Source organism: Lissotriton helveticus, chromosome 2_1 (assembly GCF_964261635.1).
Source record: "Lissotriton helveticus chromosome 2_1, aLisHel1.1, whole genome shotgun sequence".
NCBI lineage: Eukaryota > Metazoa > Chordata > Amphibia > Caudata > Salamandridae > Lissotriton > Lissotriton helveticus.
This window is the reverse complement of record NC_136059.1, coordinates 773,451,214-773,470,509: the sequence shown is the minus strand read 5'-3', so window position 1 is coordinate 773,470,509 and position 19,296 is coordinate 773,451,214. Positions and strand designations below refer to the sequence as shown.

The window sequence follows — 19,296 nt, the reverse complement described above, 5'->3', positions numbered from 1 at the left end:
GCAGATCGGTAAGCCCCTTCAGAAATCTCTGTACAAGAGGTGAATTAAAAAGTGATGGCTGATCTGGCAGCCAAAGAAAGCAGACAGGGTTGAAAGGTAGCCCATCAGAGTGCCCTGAGCAGAGCCCTGCTGGGCCAAGGAGAGAATGAAAAAAAGGATAACTGATAATGAGGCAGACAAAGGGCCAACAGGTCATTCTGTACAGTATTTACAAAATGTTTGCCATCAGCAGGCATATACCGAGTTCGTGGTGGGATGCCTGGCTGTCAGAATAACCTCAACACACAAATCCCTGGTCTTAGAAACAACGTTTCTCAAAGAATCAATCCGAGATGCACAAGCAAATACCACTTAAGAAAAAGAATATCCCTTTGCACTTTTTTCTTGTGAGAGCCACACAAGAGGATACAACTGCATCTTTCTGCTCCCCCGTTGGAAATCTAGGGTGGATGCAAGACGGTTGTTTTGGAATCCCAGATAATGACACTGGGCACTTGAATGTGCAAATGATGGGACACCAATTATCCTAAGGTGGTTCAAGCTTGTGTTTTTCACTTATATCTGTAGTTTTTTGTCTCCTCTAATACTGAATCTAGACAGAGACGAATGTGGCGTTGTTTCTCAGATTGATTCTTTGAGAAACGTTGTTTCTATGACCAGGGATTTTTGTGTTGTTGTTGAATAATAGATTTGGGGGATTCAATCCTTTATGGTCTTTATAAAATTTGCCTCTGACCCTACGCATAGGTTATTTTGTCAGAATAACCTCACAGAGTTCGTCAGGAAGGTCAAAAGCTGTCAACTGTCGCCGGTCATCTCTATGCAAGGAGGCGGAGAGTGGATAGGTTCGGGTGGAGGATCCTCCCCTGCTGCTGCGTCAGAAGATCCTCCCGAAGAGGCAGCCTGATCGGAGGATCGATGCTCATTTGCAGAGCGGGATACCAGACTCTCCGTGCCCAGTCTGGAGCGACAAGGATGACTTGGGCCTGGTCGCTTCTGATCTTCTAAAGCACTCTGGGCTGGAATGGTATGGCCGGAAAGTTCGGAGCTACACTCGCAACAAAATGTGCAGTCGAGCGAGAGCCACCTTGGAAACTTGAGCACTTAAAACTGCTGACATTGTGCGTTCTCTTCGGAGGCGAACATATCTAACCAAGGCTTTCCACACTTTTGAAAGAGACCCTATACTACTCGTGATCCACAAGAGTTTGTCTGCAGGAATAGCAACCACAGCCTATTTCTGGCCCTGGAACCCTCTCTATAGTTCCCTGGCCAAGAGAGTCTTGACCTCCTCGCGGAGTAAGGCAAGGTAATTATCCGTCAGCCGATCATAAGTTGGAGGTTTGGAGGGAGGGCTAGTCTTGAAGGAGAGGGAGTAACCCCTTCGGACTCTTTGCAACACCCACCTGTCCAAGGTGATATCCAGCCAGTGATGGAGGTGATGGCGGATCCTGCCTCCAACTGGATGTCCACGATCTGGAGGGATCGGTCGAGGAATGTTTTGCAGTGGAGGAGGGGTTTGTGGCTTGGCTCGACTTCTGGCCTCCCGACCCACAGGGTCGAGGTGAACTGTGCTGGCGGCCCACAGAGGTTGCTAAACTTGCAGGGACTTGGTTGTAGCCCATGAGCCCTTAAAGTGCTCAAGTGCTGCATCTGCCTTGCCTCCGAAGAGACGGGAGCCATTAAAGGGCATGTCCACAAGATAAGCTTCAACATCCCCTGAAAAAACAGATGTCCTCAGCTAGGTGTGACGCCTAACGGCCACCGTCGAGGAAAACTATCTGCTTAGTGAGTCTGTTGTGTCTAAGAAACAGCGTATGGCAAACTGTGCAGCATCTCTACCGTCTGAAATAGCTTGGGAGAAAAGAGCCTGGTGCTCCTACGAGACCCTTGGCAGCACCTGTGCAACCGTATTGCATATCGAATGGGAATAACGTCTCAAGAAGCATGCAGTGTTTACCGACCGCAATGCTACGCAGGCGAAAGAAACGGTCTTCTTCCAACGATGTCCAGCCTTTTGGATTCTCTGTCCGGCGGGGTAGTGGATGCTTGAATCACCAAGCTTTGTGGAGTGGGAATGGTGAAGAGGAAAGCTGGGTCACCCGGTGCAGGGCGATGGCAGCGTGCAATGGTTCTATTCACATCTGTCAAGTTCTCGTTGAAAGGCAGCAAGGGTTCTGAGGTAGAGACACCGGGCTGCAGGACCTCCATCAAGACGTTCGTATTGACTGCCACCATAGGAAGCTGCAGGTCCAAGGCCTCCACAGCCTTACGCACCACCATTGCAAATGAGGTTCCCTCCTCCATAGCCAGGTTAGGGGGAGACATAATGCCAGAATCCGGAGAAGTGTCCAGGCTGCTAGCAGCAACCAGGTCCTCATACCAGTCCAGGTCTTGATTGGGCTGTGGGATTTTTAAGGGATCCTGCTGCCTCTCCCATTCATCATGATCATCCATTCCTAGCCCTTCAGAATAGGGCAGGATGAGTTTTTGCCGGTCTCTGCATCGGAGGACACCTGACCAGCTCCATGTCTTCTGAGATGATGATGGGGGTGGTGTCAGCAGTGGGTGCAGCGCCCGTCCGGATCTAGGGACAGATCCAACACAAGGCTGTGTTGCCGGGACCGTAAACCGTAGGCGCGGAACTCACAGGATCGCCTTCAGCTGGGCCTGCAGAGCCAGAAGGCACGCTGGCAGGGTCAGGCCGCCCAAAAATGGCATTATAAAATTATTTTAATTGGGCAGAGGTCACTCCCGGTCCTGGAAAGGGAGGGAAATGCGGTGCTGACCCAGGAACCTCGAGGCTCTTCTGTCTCGTTGTGCGACAGACGGGGCAAAGTCGAAGCAACCTTCGACTTCTTGTGCTTTTTATGGTGCTTCTTACCTGACCGTAATGATTTAGATGAAGAAGACTTCGACACCCCCCCAGAGCGGTGCTCCGACCTTCTCTCTCGACCGAACCGGGAGCAAGATCGATTAGCCGACCTCCGTGGCGCCATATGCTGAGACGCGAGCAGCTTTAGGGACCGCTGCCTCAAAGCCTTCGGAGCCATGGCCCGGCAATCAGGGCATGTGTCGTAGTCACCCTCCAGGCACTAGAGACACACTAGAAGTGGGTCCATGACCGACATGGTGCGGTGGCAGGTGCTACACACCAAAAGACTAGACAAAAAGTAAAAAAAGTCTGTCAAAAAGTGGCATGGGGTAGCTCTCTTCGACGGATCTGCGCTTGTAAGCGTAGAAAATAAATAACTGCTGTCAGGGCACTGGGGTGGTGCCTTTATAGACGACGCAGACGTCACGACGAACTCAACGCCTACGACATCACATGGAGTCAACCGACGCCACCTATCAGATCGCAGGGGTACTGCTATCAAAAATCTTCAGGATCCAGCCTAACGCCTAGAAGTTCAAAGGTAAGATGTCTCCATCAGATGTATTATTTACAATTCATTGAGCTTACAACCCGCCCACAACACACTATTAGCTCTTTTCTTGCTTAGTTCCAGCAGGCTTTCATTCAATTCTTGTTATCTCCTGCCTGGAGCTTTGACCAAGTGCATGTGTTCTTTCTTGTCTTTTTGCAATTAACTACGTTTCTTGTCTTTTTGCAATTAACTACGTTTCAGTATTATTTCTTGAGCAAGAAATTTTATTATCTCGTGCAATGTGTTTTCCTATTTTTAACACAGGCATACAATTTCTTATTTATGTTACTTTCACCCTACCTGCCTTCTCTATTGATGCCTTAGCTAGAGACATACACAACTGTACTTCCCTACACCATTCCAATCTACTCCACACCACTCTATTCTATGCCACTTCACTCCATTCAATGCCACGTACACCACTGCATTCTATGCCACTCCATTCCATGCCACTTCACTCTACATAATTCTATGCCACACTACTAGTCTATGCCACTCAACCCTACTCTACCCTATGCGACTCTACCCAATGCCACTCTCTTCTACGCCACTCTCTTTCAAGCCAAACTACCTTTTAGCCATGCTGAACCGCGTCGTAGCTGCTTTGCAACATGACAAAAAGATATTGGCAAAGCTAAGAACCCTCACATAGGTGAGACCTATTGGCTTTGCCAATGATTGTTTAAGTCATGTAACATGTTCCCACGAAAAGACTTCTTTTCCAACAATTTCACTGTGTAATTAGGAACGTTCCAACAGTGTCACCTGTGTCTGTATCATTTAGGTATTCCTTTACCTTAAGGTAAGTGGTGAATAAGTTCAGAATTACAGCAGTGTAGGTGATCATTTTATTTGCGTTGCATTTCACTGACCACTCCTTTATCACTGCCCTGTGAAGAAGTTGGTGCATGCATTGTGCATGTTTAAACTCTTGCATGGCATTTTTGAATAACTAATTAGTTCATAGTTTATTTCAACACACCTCTGAGGCCTTAGCAATTGGTGGTATACGTACACAACTACAAAGTCCCAATGGGAAGAGAGAGGTAAAATAAAGGAATAACAGGACCGAGAAAGAGGACGGCATAGGCTTTCAATGCATAAAAGCACAAACTATCACTGCCTCGGATTCAAGAACTGAGATTGTTCATGGGGGTACGGGCCTGCAGGGAAGGACTAGTTACTTACCTGTAATCCTAGTTCTCTTCCAGGGGTATCCTCATCAAAGTAATAAGCATTACAATATTCCCGCCCATGCGCGGGACCCCGGAAACACTATATTATATGTGCCCCACATATATATACTCATATATATATATATATATATATATATACATATATATATAAAAACATGCAATAGCAGCCAAATCACATCAGAGCTGGAATATGCTGTGAAGAATTTCCACCATGCATGACTAATATGCATTAGAAACATGAGAAACACAAAAGATTGTTTTAGAACTGTTTTAATGCTTAGACAGCAGTAGAAATTCTTATAATACCCTGAAAGCATAGAAAGCTCCCAGGCTGCATTGCAAACACACAGTCTAAAAAGACTGAAAAGCTAATCTGTAGCTGAATACCAAAAAACTGACACCGTGCCTTTAAGGCACCCATGACCCCCTGTATCCCATCATGCCTCAGGGGTGACAGTTAGGTCAGTTGTTCTTTTCGGAGACTGAAACAAACCCAGTAACAAAATAGGTTAAAAATATCTCCTTATTAAAGAATATCCTTTGCCCGGGGAGGCGGGAGGGTTGCTTATGACTTTGATGAGGATACCCCTGGAAGAGAACTAGGATTACAGGTAAGTAACTAATCCTTCTCTTCCAGGGGATCCTCATCAATAGTCATAAGCATTAGAATAGAATAGCGAGCCTCTCCTCATCCCTGCGGGCAAAGGAATGACAAGACAGTAATTTCATCAACAAGCCTGAGCAGCCTATAGGCTACCCAAACAGATTTCTCAAGGAGGCTTGCCCTACTTGAGTATCAGCCCTGGAATCAGATTCGAAACAGTAATGTCTCGTAAACGTATGAACTGATTTCCAGGTTGAAGCTTTGCATATTTCTGACATTGGAATGTCATGTAAGAAAGCTACTGTAGCGGCTTTCCCTCCAGTGGAATGCGCTTTGGGTGACACCAATAAAGGCTTGCCTGCAAGCTGATAGGCCAATTTAATGCAAGAGACAATCCATCTGGAGATGGACCTCTTGGCCGCTGGAAAGCCCGTTCTCATTGAACCATAGTTCACAAACAGTTGATCCGTTTTCCTGATCCCTTTAGTCTTTTCCAAATAGAACTTGAGCACTCTTTTAAGATCCAAGGAGTGCAGTGACCGTTCGGCTGGGGTCGTAGGATTTGGAAAAAACGAAGGGAGGGAAATGGACTGATTTATGTGAAAATCAGAAACCACCTTAGGCAAAAAAGATGGATGAGCCCTCAGGACTACTCTATTGTGGTGGAAAACAGTATATGGTTCCTTCGGACAGAGCGCTTGTATCTCGCTCACTCTGCGCGCTGAGGTAATCGCCACCAAAAAAGCCGCCTTCCAAGAGAGATGTTGCAAGGGGGCCTTGTGGATGGGCTCGAAAGGAGGTGACATTAACCTGGATAGAACCAGGTTCAATTCCCAAGGAGGAGAAGGATTTCGCACAGGGGGATACACTTTTTTCAACCCCTGGAGGAAGTCCTTAACCACCGGAACCTGAAAGAAAGAAATCTGATTAGGTGATTTCCTGTAAGTTACTATGGCTGACAAATGCACTCTAATGGAAGCATATTTCAAACCAGAAGTTGCCAAGGAAAGGAGGTATGGCAGGATTACCTCCTCCTGCCCTTTAGTCGGATCTAAGTGATGATCCCTACACCAAATGAAGAATCTTTTCCACTTGAACGCATAAGACGCTCTCGTGGAAGGTCTCTTAGCCTCCTTTAAAATGTGCATACATTCGGGAGGCAGATTCAAATGCCCATATTGCAGGACCTCAGGTGCCATGCTGTCAGGTTCAGTGAGGGGAGGTTGGGATGCAGTATCCTCCCGTTCATCTTGCTCAACAGGTCCGGCCTGCAAGGAAGCCGTCTGTGTGGACACACAGACAGATTCAGAAGGTCCGGGTACCACCACTGCCGTGGCCAATCCGGAGCTATCAAGATCATCTCCATGTCCGACCTGAGGAGCTTGGAAACCACCTTCGGAATCAGAGGCAGGGGAGGAAACGCGTAGGCAAAAGTTCCCACCCAATCCATCAGGAGAGCGTTCCCCTGCGTCCCTGGCTGGTGGAATCTGGACGCGAAGGCGTGGCATTTTGCGTTTTCTTCGTCCGCAAACAAGTCTATGGCTCGATGCCCCCAACAACGAAAAAGCTCTTCTACCACTTCGTCGTTTAGCACCCAGTCTGGCTGATCTTCGAAGTGCCTGCTGAGTGCGTCTGCTTTGATGTTTAATTCGCCTGGAAGGTGCACCGCCACCACTGACAGGTTTTGAGAGAGAAGCCAGTGCCAGATGGTTTGAGCCTCCCGGGAGAGAGGGCGAGATCGTGTGCCTCCTTGTTTGTTCAGATAGAACATGGTGGTTGTATTGTCTGTCTGAACTAAGACTGCATTGGACTCGATCGCTGGAAGAAAAGCTTTGAGAGCTAGAAACACCGCTCTGAGCTCCAGCATGTTTATGTGGTACGTCTGCTCCTGTGTAGACCACTGACCCTGAATCTGAAGGGGACCCATGTGCGCTCCCCAGCCTTGTAGAGAGGCATCTGTTACTATAGACTGGGTGGGCAGTGGCTGATGAAAAGGTACTCCCACCAGCACATTCCTCGTCCGAGTCCACCATTTGATGGCATCCTTCGCTGTTTGGGAAAGAGTGATACGATCTTCCCAACGCCCTGTCGCCTGGTCCCACTGGTCTTTGAGAGCCTGTTGTAGAGGGCGCATTCTCAGCCTGGCGTTCGGGATGAGAAAAATGCAGGATGCCATGGAACCCAGCAGGGAGGCTACCTGTCGGACTGTTGGAAGCCGAGACTCCAATAGAATCCCGCACTGCTGCTTCATAGAAAAGAGCCTCTCCTCCGAAGGAAACGCTTTTCCCTATTTTCTGTCCAGAACGGAGCCTAGGTAGTGGATGGACTGTGTCGGCTGCTGGACTGACTTCTCCAGGTTCACATGGAGACCGAGCCTGTGCAACTGGTGCAGGCAAAGTTGCAGATCGTGCGTCACCTGAACCGGAGACGGGCCCTTTAGGAGCCAGTCGTCCAGGTATGGGTAAATGAAGAGTCCCTTTTTGTGAAGAAAAGCCGCCACCACTGCCATGCATTTGGTGAAGACTCGTGGTGCGGACTTGAGTCCGAAGGGTAGCACTTTGTACTGGTAGTGTTTGCTTCCTACGACAAACCTCAAGTACTTGCGATGCTGTAGAGAAATCGGAATGTGAAAGTATGCATCTTGCAGATCCACCGAACACATCCAATCTCCGGCTTGAAGATGTGGGCATATTTGGTGAAGAGCTAACATGCGGAACTTTTCTCTGGCAATGACTTTGTTTAGGAGACGCAGATCTAGTATAGGCCTGAACTTGTCCTCCTGATCTTTTTTGGGGACAAGAAAGTATCTTGAGTAGACTCCCTGTCCTCTTTGAGAGGGAGGAACTTCCTCTATAGCTCTTTTTTGTAGTAGGACTGACACTTCTCTGCGGAGTAAGCTCAGTTGGTGAGGGCAAGAGGTCTTTGGAGGAATGCTTTTCAGGAGCGCACGGAAACGTAGCCTGTATCCATTGCGCAGTATATTCAGCACCCACTGATCTTTTGTGATGCTGACCCACTCTGCCAGGTGTTGTGAAGCACTTCTTCCCACTGGAGTGGGCAACGGCGCCAGAGGAAGCCACTGATCAAGCCTTTCCTCCTCTCGTAGTGGTAGAGGACTGCTGGTGACCTCCTCTACCTCTGTTGGATTTGCCTCGGAACTAGGATTTTCCTTGGTTCTTATTCTGGGACCACTGAGGGGTTTGAACCCTCTGTTGAGCCCCTCTCCCCCTGTTTGTCTTAAAGCGGCGTTTGAATTCTTTTTTCTTCTCCAAACCCACCGCTTTTACCGTATCCAGTTCAGTCTTCATACGGGTCATCTCTTCGTCTGCATGTTCCCCGAAGAGAGAGGAACCCGAAAAAGGAAGATTAAGGATGCGATGCTGAGCATCCGGCTTCAGCCCTGTGAGGCGCAACCAAGCCGACCTCCTGGCACAAACCCCATGTGAGTAGGAATGCGCCGCAAGCACTGCACCGTCTGCTGCTGTGCTGATCAACTGGTTCGCCACCAGACATCCTTCTGTCATAGTTTCTTCGAAGTCCTTCTGGTCTTCCTTTGGCAGTTTGGACTTGAACCTCTCCATGGAGTCCCATAAGGCTCTGTCGTATCTACCCAGCAGTGCGGCCGCACTGGAGACCTTCAGCGTGGAGGCAGCAGAATAGCAAACTTTGCGACCCCACGAATCCTGAGATTTGCTTTCCTTATCAGGTGGGACTGAAGAGGAAGCAGCAACTGCATGAGTCTTCCTCGCCGCTTTCACTTTGTTGCAGACTGGGCACAAGCTATTTTTATATCCTTAGTTGTAGTTTTGTTGTGTGCCACGGAGGTATCACCTGGTCGGTCAAGAGGTGTGGCGTATGAATCAATAATAGCGTTCCCTAACAGTAGGGAAAGGCCCTCTGGGCACAACGTAAAGTATCAAATTGACTTTCTAATGGTGATCCAAAGTTCAAACTTCAATAGTTAAATGACACTCTTGTAGTTTGTATATTCATCTGATAGTTTTATTTATTTTCCAAGTATTTTCCGATGTTTCAAATCACATCCAAAAACATTTTGTCAGCAAACGTTGCATTTAAATCCATATATACATTCCTTTACGCAGCATCTTCCCCAGATACTTTACGTTGTGCCCAGAGGGCCGTTCCCTACTGTTAGGGAACGCTATTATTGTCTTCCTCGCCGCTGCCACTATCACTGGAGGGTCTGCTGGAGGGTCAGATTTTACAAAAACTGGCTCAGAAGAAGCCGGTTTGTATTTCTTCTGTATGCGGGCTGGCACCGCTCTGATGACTGCCTGGGGTTAGGAAAACGTCCTTGACCGGAGCCATAATCCCCGGGACTAAAGGCAGCAATGGACGAGAGATAGATTTTTTGTGCAAAGTCTCAAAAATCACTGTCGTAGTAACCTGGGGGACAGACATTTCAATGCTCAGCTTCTGAGCTCCTCTCTGCAGGACATCCAGATAAGTGCCGATGTCATCCACTGGAGAGGATCTGGAAGTAGGACTATCCGTCAACGTGGGAGAGTAATCCCTCTTGGAAGACCGGGTCAAAGAGGTGGAGGAAGTAGACGGAGTTCTTCGATGTCTACGATGAGCACCATGCCTCCTCTCACGTGATCTTCTTGAATGCTCTTCCTTTCTAGGAGAGCGAGATCTGACCGGATCCTGTCTTCTTGGTGAACGAGATCTGACAGGATCTTCTCTGGGAGATCGGGATCTCACCGGACGTTCCCTTCTGGGAGAGTGAGATCTGGTTGGTCTTCTCACAGGTGATTTGTCTGTTTGGCGCCTGGGAGGACTACGTCTGTCCACTTCATCTACCAGTCTCTGGAGAGGAGATCTGTGCTGCGGACTGACGTACTCTTGCATCCGCTTGGTAGCCCCTGACTCTCGACAATGGTCCAATGATTTGTACCATCAGGGTGATAGTCTGACCTCTGCAGCCGAAGGATCTGACTGACGCACACGAGATCTGGGCACAGGACTTCTGGACCTTGAAGATGTTGTTGAGGAGCCAGAAGACTAGAAAGTAGAATGACGAGAAGCTGACTCTGTTACCATGACCACAGAGTTTCTTGACGACGACCGAGCCCTTTCTGAAGGTCTCGACGTTGAGCGTTCCGGCGTCGTATGTTTTTCTCTCGACGTCGCACGCCTCTGGGGAGTCGGCGGGTCCAACAATCTCAACTTCGAATGCCTCGACGGCGATCTATGCGAGGATCTATGGTCTCTCGACGCCGAACGGTGATGACCAGCCGTCGACGGAGCCTTCTCTCTCGACGTCGAACGGCGATGACCAGCCGTCGGCGGAGCCTTTTCTCTCGACGTCGAACGGTGATGACCAACCGTCGACGGAGCCTTCTCTCTCGACGTCGAACGGCGATGACCAGCCGTCGATAGAGCCCTCTGGCTCGACGTCGAATGTCTGTGCGACGACAGCGGAGGGGTATTGGTCACCCTCGACGCCGAGCGTCGACGAAACGCCGACTGAGACTGTGCCCTCGATGCCGACCGATGTTTTCCTGTCGACGGCGGAGGGGTCTTGGTCCTCGACGCGGAACGTCGTTTCTTAGACGACGGCGGAGGGGTCACACTTCTCGACGCCGGTCGTCGCCTGGATGACGACGCCGGAGGGGTGACCTCCCTCGACGCCGATCGTCGCCAGGTTGACGACGGCGGAGGGGCCTTGGATCTCGACGCCGTCTGTCGCCCGGTTGACGGCGGCGGAGTTACCTTTCTCGACGGCGGCGGAGTTACCTTCCTCAACGCCGATCGTCGCCCGGTTGATGGCGGCGGAGGGGATTTCGACGACGGAGCTGGATCCTTCGTCGTCGTCGACATACCTGGTCTTCTTTTCGACAGCGAGCCCGCCGTCGACGATAGTTTTGAAGACAAACGATCCACCGGTGGTTCTTTCCTCAGCGCCAAGCCTGACGCTGAAGCTGAAGATGTTCTAGCCTTCTTGGAACCCTTCTTCACCGGAGACCTTCCTCTGGATGACCTGTGAGCAAGGCCATAGATGCGAATTCTCTCCCTGTCTTTGAGAGTTCTTCCTGACAGGTGCTCGCAGTGAGGACAGGTGCCTGGATCATGTTCTTCAGGCAGACACAGGATACAAACGTCGTGATTGTCTGATTTTGCCTTCTTGTTACCACAAGAAGGACATTTGTCAAAAAGTGAAGGCATTCTCAGCTGAAAATGCTCACTAAACTGACTTAAAAAGACAGTTTCTTACTTGACTAGATGTAAAATGTCAAAGTAAGCAGAAAAAGTTGTTCAAAAAGAAGTAATTTTCTGTCAGAAAACAGAAAATTAGTGGAGCTGTGTAACCAGGATCCTTCCTGAAGAAGCCGGAAAGAACAACTGACCTAACTGTCACCCCTGAGGCATGATGGGATACAGGGGGTCATGGGTGCCGTAAAGGGGAAACCTTAGCACCGTAGCGGTTGTGTTTGCTGTAGGTCGTGGACTCTGCTTGGACCCTTCTCTTCCCGCTACCGGTTCTACAACTTGCGGAACCCGCTTCGCGGGTCCCGCTGTGCATCAGCACGACAGGGGAGTCTTGCTGCACCAGTGCGTGAAGGTCCAGGGCTGCGAGCGTCGGGGCAGGACTTCAAATCCCAGAAGTCCCTGCACCCCACGCCTCCCGTCACCTGGCCGCTCTCCCTGGACACACGCCCCGCCTATAACCATACGGACCATCTATATAAGGAAAGGCTAGTTCCCGCTAAGCGGGAGCGTGCGGGAGCGTCCCGGGAGAAGCCCGGGACAAGGGCGGGGCCGTCTGTGGCCGTCAGTGGACTGCAGAGGACGGGCGGGCCACCCCTCTAACAACTCTATTAAAGGTGAGCACTTATTACGGATACTAAAATGGGCGACAATGAGAATGATGATGTAGGAAATAAGATTGCCGACGCCTCAGTTTCCCTTATTACTTCCTTTGAGTCAATGATAGACTCCGCTTTTAACGAAATAGTGGAGACCGAGCGAAGGTTTTCTATGGCTTCTATCAACAATAAAACAACTTCCACAAGTAGCTCCAGTGGCATCAATGGTAATGCACACATAAATCCAGAAATAACCGTGGTAAAACCATCATATCCCTGCGTTGATGTGCCCATAATTCAGGATGATGAAAATACAGTCATCTACACAGCACAAGTTTCTGCCTCGACATCACCAGTGGCAGCAACGCCAAAGCCAACACTGACAATGATATCCCCGGTACCCACTCAGACAGAGAGTGTTACTACAATTGTAACTGCCTCGCAGGATGATGTCATTAATGTGGACATCATCGACTCCAGTAGTAACAAGCCGGGCAGGGAGAAACGCAAAAGAGGCACACCCAAGTTAAGTGCGAATAAAAGAAAACAGACTGTATTCCACAAAAACCAACCAACACCTCATAGTCTGTGGAATAAAAACAAATCATCGGGGGTACAAATCGTCTTGACAGAGGATAAAGTGGATAAAGAATCCGCGGACCTGGACAGCTTTTCTGATGTATCTATCACTAATTCTTGTGGGAACTTTAAAAATATATGGACGCAAACTACAATAATGGGTGATAATTTTAATCTATCAAGACAGAATGGAAATATGATAGAAACCATAGTCGATACTATTTTTAATCGAATTGAAAAACAAATGATCACCCAGTTTAATAATGTTTTTAAAAGACTTGATAGGTTGGATAACCTGGTTAAAACTGGTGAAACAAAAAGGAAAGGGTCAATCATCTTGGATCAAGTTAGAGCAGATCGCCTTTTGAAGGAATTGGAAAATGCAAACAATATATTGTCATCAAAAAAACAGGTTAACTTTAGTGCCTCGGGTGGGGCACTAAGCAATTCTGTTTCTGCCTCTCCACTGTCGGAACAATTATCAGTAAAACCCACAGCCACTGAAAAGGGGCCAGCTACGAGTAAGGTTAATACATCCACGAAACCAACTCCTATACCTGCCCCTAGGACAGCTGTCATTCCATCGACTTCTAATATCTCTGCTCCAAGCAACAATAGTGGCCCATCCATTTTAAGTGCAGTTTCAAAACCGACAGCGGTTAATAACAACGTGGGCACTGGCTCCCAAGGGTCTACTAAATCTTTTAAACATCAAGGACCAGCATTACATCTGCCACCGGATGCCTGTTCTTTTGTTCTGGTTCTAGCAGGTGTCCCGCCTTTGAGGGAGGATCAGGGGGAATCGTGGGTGCAATTGCGGAATAAGAGCATAGACTGGCTAACTAAACACAAAGGTGTTGGTTTTGATATCTCTAGAGAGATTATATCTGTGCGTAGGGTATCGTGGGTTGGCCCTTTACTCAAGGACAAGGAAGGTGACTGCGTAGTCCTCAATTTTAATAATCCTGGGACAGTAAGAAACCTCCTAAACAGAAATTGCAATTATTCAACCATTCCAACTGTTGCAACTATGTTACCCTTGAGTTATTTTTACAGACAACCGGCCACTCAATCTCGCCCACCCCCTATGCAATTCACAGTGCCACTAACGCATCCACAACCAGCACCTTTCATGCATTTTCAACCACCACCTGTGCATTTTCGCCCACCTCCTATGCAATTTTATCAACCATATCTCCCATTACAAATGTACAATAGATATGCACCACTTTCGGACCTGGATATGCAAGATTGACCATCTTCGACTTTCTTTGTCGATTCTTCTCCGGTATCCGAACTCCTGATTGCCCCGGAAAACTCGCCTCAAAGAACCATGAGCAAAGAACACCAGACCCTTGCTCATTTACATTTGGACTCAGTTTTGTCTATTGTTAGCTGGAATATAGCTGGCCTAAATTCTAAATTGAAAATTTCGGAGTGGCTTAAGTGGGTTGATAATAATTGTGATATATTGTTGCTACAAGAAACATGGAGTACAATGTCTCCAACAATTGAGGGCTTCTGTTGCCACAATCTTAAGGCTCTGCCGTCACCCATGGGTCGACCTAGTGGGGGACTATCTATTTGGTCCAAGATAAAATACGGGGTGCATACTAAATTGATCCCTACACCAGGTATCTGTTGTTTTATGGCCATCAAGTACATTAACAGATTGAAACTATGTATTATAAACTTTTATAATAATGATTTTGTTAGTCGCCCAAATGGCAATTTTATATTATTGTTTAATTTTATTGATGAAATTATGGGGGGGAAAAAGCATGGATCTTTCGATGGTATTTGCATCGGAGGGGATTTTAATGCACACTTGTATCGCCATAACCCAATATGTAAGAATGGGGCAGAATTGAAAGATTTTATAGCTTCTCATGACTTAGTTAATGCTATGGAATTTGCAGGTACAGGTATAAATAATGTAACAACCCCCACTTTCATAGGTCAGGGCTGTGCTTCTACGATTGATTATATTTTCACATGCCCTGAGTTAAGTGAAATAACCTTAAAAGCTGAAGTCGTCTGTTCTGCATACAGTGATCACTATCCGCTTAAAGTTAACATACACAATCCCCAGACCTCAAGGGTTGCAGCGAAACCAGATGTAGGTCCTTTAAACCTAGCTCTATCAACCGATAGATTGAGACTAGCATGGAAGGGAGCTGACAATAAAGGGATACTTTCCAGAGTAATTAAAAAACACCCTGAGACAGTTGGAACTTGCCTGTCGCATACAAGTCCTGGCAATGAGGTGGTTGGCGCTTTTGGTGATCTATGTAGGGCAATTAAAATTGAATCATCTAAACCTGTTAGGCAGAACATCTTGCAGGGACCCCGATGGTTTGATACCTCCTGCTCTAAGGCCAACAGGGATTTGAGGGATGCACTTAACACCACCCCGAGGGACCCTCAACTTGTGAGAACATTAAGATCACAATATAAAAGGGTCTTATACATTAGATCTGAAACCCTAGTAATTAAACATTGGGAATCACTCACGCACACCGCCAAACTGAAGGACTCAATGGGATTCTGGAAAGAAGTCAAGTCGTTAAGATCGTTTGGCTCTAACATCAGCCAAATTACCAGTAATATAACGGGCGAGGCATGGGTAGATCATTTCTCCCAAATTTATGCCGCACCAGCTACCCCTTCAGACACTGTCCATCCATCCCTTAGTGATGAACCCTTGACTTTTTCATTATTTGAGGTCGAGGACGCAATCACTGATAGTGCTAGCAATAAAGCTCCGGGTCCTGATGGTCTCTCCATCGACCAAATAAAATCGGAAATTAATTTTTGGGCTCCTCTTTTATGCAATTTATTTAATAACCTAAATGACAGCTCAATCCCCGAATCCTGGTCGAATAGTGTCATCGTGCCTATTTTTAAGAAAGGCGATAGGTCGGATCCCGCTTGCTACCGCCCGATTTCACTAATCGACAATACGTTAAAAGTCTTGGGAAGAGTAATCTTCAGAAGGATAAGGGACTGGGCTGAAGAAAACAATATTCTTCACTGTAGTCAATTGGGTTTTAGAAGTAAGGTGGGCACCACAGAACAATGCTTAAATCTAAACCTGATTATGGCTAAATATATTATTGTTAAAAAATCCCCTCTTTATTTAGGTTTCATGGACTTGAGTTCTGCGTTTGATTTTGTTAACCGTTCTAGGTTGTGGTCAGTTTTGCTTGATTATGGTTTGGACGATTCACTGGTGTATTTCCTTTCTTATTTACATAGGGATCTAAAAGCACGAGTACGAATTAACAATGATGGTGATCTGTCTGACGACATCCCTATTAGTAAAGGTGTTAGACAGGGCTGCGTACTCGCCCCATTGCTTTTTATTTTATATATTAACAGGTTAAGCAACACTTTGAGTGAGATTGTTAAGGATGTCCCCATAATAAACGGCTCGCCCATCACTACTCTTCTCTATGCGGATGATGCTGTATTGATGCGGCGTACGCCGAATGCATTACGCATTTTAATCTCCGGCTTTGTTGCCTTTATGTCTGACCTTGGTTTAAATACCAATTTTAAAAAATCTTTTATAATGAATTGTGGACCAAAGAAGTATAACATTGCATCCATTAAATCTGGGAATAATATTTTAAAATGCACCAGCACTTTTCCTTATTTAGGGTTGATATTTTCTAACTCAGGCTCATGGCAGCAACATGTAGTCTTTGCAAGTAACAAAATTGGCAAGTCGATTAACTCGATCCTATCCCTTCGCCAACCGAAACTGGCTGATGTTGTTACCCCTCTTCTTTCCATCTACCGTACCCAATGTCGACCTACTGGGACTTACGGTGCAGAAGTATGGGGATATTGTAACAGCTCGGCCCTTCAGGTGGCAGAAAATAGATTCTGTAGGAGGGTGCTAGGGGGAGTCCCCTGTGCTCCCACTTTGATTTGCCATAATGAATTGAGGCTGCCATATATTGCTGATTTTATAAAGTCAAGGCCTGCCCTATTTTGGATTAAAATCTGGTTAAACCCAGCAGCAACATTGACTCGTAGTATTATATCTGATTGTTTGTCTAGTGATAGATCTCAACATATACCTTGGTTAAAAGCAGTCAAAACTAGCCTGCAACAGGTGGGACTGGGATCTTTGTTTAGTTCCCCTGACTTAATTGTACCCGCCCATAAAAACAGCATTAAACGGGCACTTTTGGAGGTATATACTGGGGAAAGGATGAGATCAGAATCTAGTAAACCTGTGGTCATGAAATATTCACGCATTTGTGACCCAGATGCTGATAATCCTAACAGTTTTATTAGATATTTGACATTGCCAATAGGTAGATGGACCCGGAGTCTTCTATTTAGGTTCCGGGAGGGAAGCTTAGTTTATCTGCTTAGCTTCCCCATTGGCTACAATAAAAATTTAGAAGAATTGGATTGTCCCTGTTCTTTAGGTGGACGACAAAATCTTTTGCATTATTTCTTCTTTTGTGGCCATTACAAATTGTATACATGTCAATACTTAAGACCAATTTTACGTAAATATAATCTACGGGAATCTATTCCTGCTCTACAATTTTTGCAAATGCTGCATATGGATGATGTTATTTACTCTGTTAGCTGTTTTATAAAAGCCTGTGTAAAATCTAGGGCAACCATGGAAACTGGATAATGGATAACAGAGTCATGTTGGTTCACGTATTTGAGTATCAGTTACTAAATAGTAATAATATTGAATGATTTTATGAGATATTTCTATATTGGGCAACTGTGGATATTGATGAATTAATACTCGTTAGTATTAGGCACTATGCACCTTACAAATTATATTACGCACTTTAAGTCATCTTGCTGCTTAACCTAAAACCTAATTCGATTATTGTCTTATGTGTATGAGTTGTTTTTAATGTTTCTAATGTATTCTCATTCTGTATGTACTTTTATGGATGTATTAATCCGAATAAAGATCATTTGAATTTGAATTTTGGGTGCCGTAAAGGCACAGTGTCAGTGTTTTGGTATTCAGCTACAGGTTAGCTTTTCAGTCTTTTAGACCATGGGTACTCACAAACTTTCTCTCGGGGGCCAAATTTACAGTGTGGTTTGTGTCCGAGGGCCGCACCGGTGGGGGCGGGGTCAGTGGGGGGGCGGGGCTAGAGCAACAAAAAAAAACTGTGACCATGAGGTTGAACACAGGTCCCTGCAGCAGACGCCTTCGTCCACTGAGCTACCAGACCCGGCATACACACCTCACTCTCTCTCTCCCCCTCTCTCTGACTCCCTCCCTCTATCTATCTCTTTGCCTCCCTCCCTCCATCCCTCTATCTCCCTCTCTCCCTCCCCGGTCTCCCTCTGTCTCACTCACTCTGACTGTCTCACTCCCTCTCACTCCCTCTCTCTCCCTATCTCACCCTCATTCTGACTGTCTCACTCCCTTCCTCTCCTTCCCTCTCCCTCCCTCTCCCTCCCTCTTCCTCCCTCTTCCTCCCTCTTCCCTCCCTCTCCCTTCCCTCTCCTTTCCTCTCCTTCCCTCCCTCATCCTCACTCCCCTTCCCTTCCCCTCATGCACCCTTCCCCTATTCCCCTCTCCCTCCCTCCCCTTCCTCTCTTCCTCCCTCACTCCCCTCCCTCACTCCCTCCCTCACTCCCTTCCCTCACTCCCCTTCCCTCACCCCCTTCCCTCACTCCCCTTCCCCACTCCCTCACTCCCTTCCCTCACTCCCCTTCCCTCACTCCCTCACTCCCCTTCCCTCACTCCCTCCCTCACTCCCCTTCCCCTCACCCCCTTCCCTCACTCCCTCTCACTCCCTTCCCTCACTCCCCTTCCCTCACTCCCTTCCCTCACTCCCCTTCCCTCACTCCCTTCCCTCACTCCCCTTCCCTCACTCCCCTTTCCCTCACTCCCTCACTCCCCTTCCCTCACTCCCTTCCTCATCCCTCACTCCCCTTCCTCACTCCCCTTCCCTCACTCCCTTCCCTCACTCCCCTTCCCTCACTCCCCTTCCCTCACTCCCCTTCCCTCACTCCCTCCCCTTCACTCACCCCCTCCCTCAACCCTCCCTCCCTCACTCTCCTTCCCTCACTCCCTTTCCTTACTCCCCTTCCCTCACTCCCTTCCCTCATTCCCTTCCCTCATTTCCTTCCCTCATTTCCTTCCCTCACTCCCTTCCCTCACTCCCCTTCCCTCATTCCCTCCCCTTCACTCACCCCCTCCCTCAACCCTCCCTCCCTCACTCCCTCCCTTCCCTCACTCCCCTTCCCTCACTCCCCTTCCCTCACTCCCTCCCCTTCACTCACCCCCTCCCTCAACCCTCCCTCACTCACTCCCCTTCCCTCACTCCCTTTCCTTACTCCCTTCCCTCACTCCCTTCCCTCATTCCCTTCCCTCATTTCCTTCCCTCATTTCCTTCCCTCACTCCCTCCCTCACTCCCCTTCCCTCACTCCCCTTCCCTCACTTCCCTTCCCTCCCTCCCTCACTCCCCTTCCCTCACTCCCTCACTCCCCTTCCTCACTCCCTCCCTCACTCCCCTTCCCTCACTCCCCTTCCCTCACTCCCTTCCCTCACTCCTCTTCCCTCACTCCCCTTCCCTCACTCCCTCACTCCCCTTCCCTCACTCCCTCCCTCATTCCCCTTACCTCACTCCCTTCCCTCACTCCCTTCCCTCAC

At 47.9% G+C, this 19,296-nt stretch overlaps 1 protein-coding gene across 1 annotated transcript in view; it reads right to left on the bottom strand.

Annotated features, from left to right (window-relative positions):
* MAN2A1 (mannosidase alpha class 2A member 1) overlaps positions 1 to 19,296 on the bottom strand; it is a 1,212,885-nt gene that overhangs the window by 491,748 nt on the left and 701,841 nt on the right. The gene's annotated exons all lie outside the window — the stretch shown is intronic.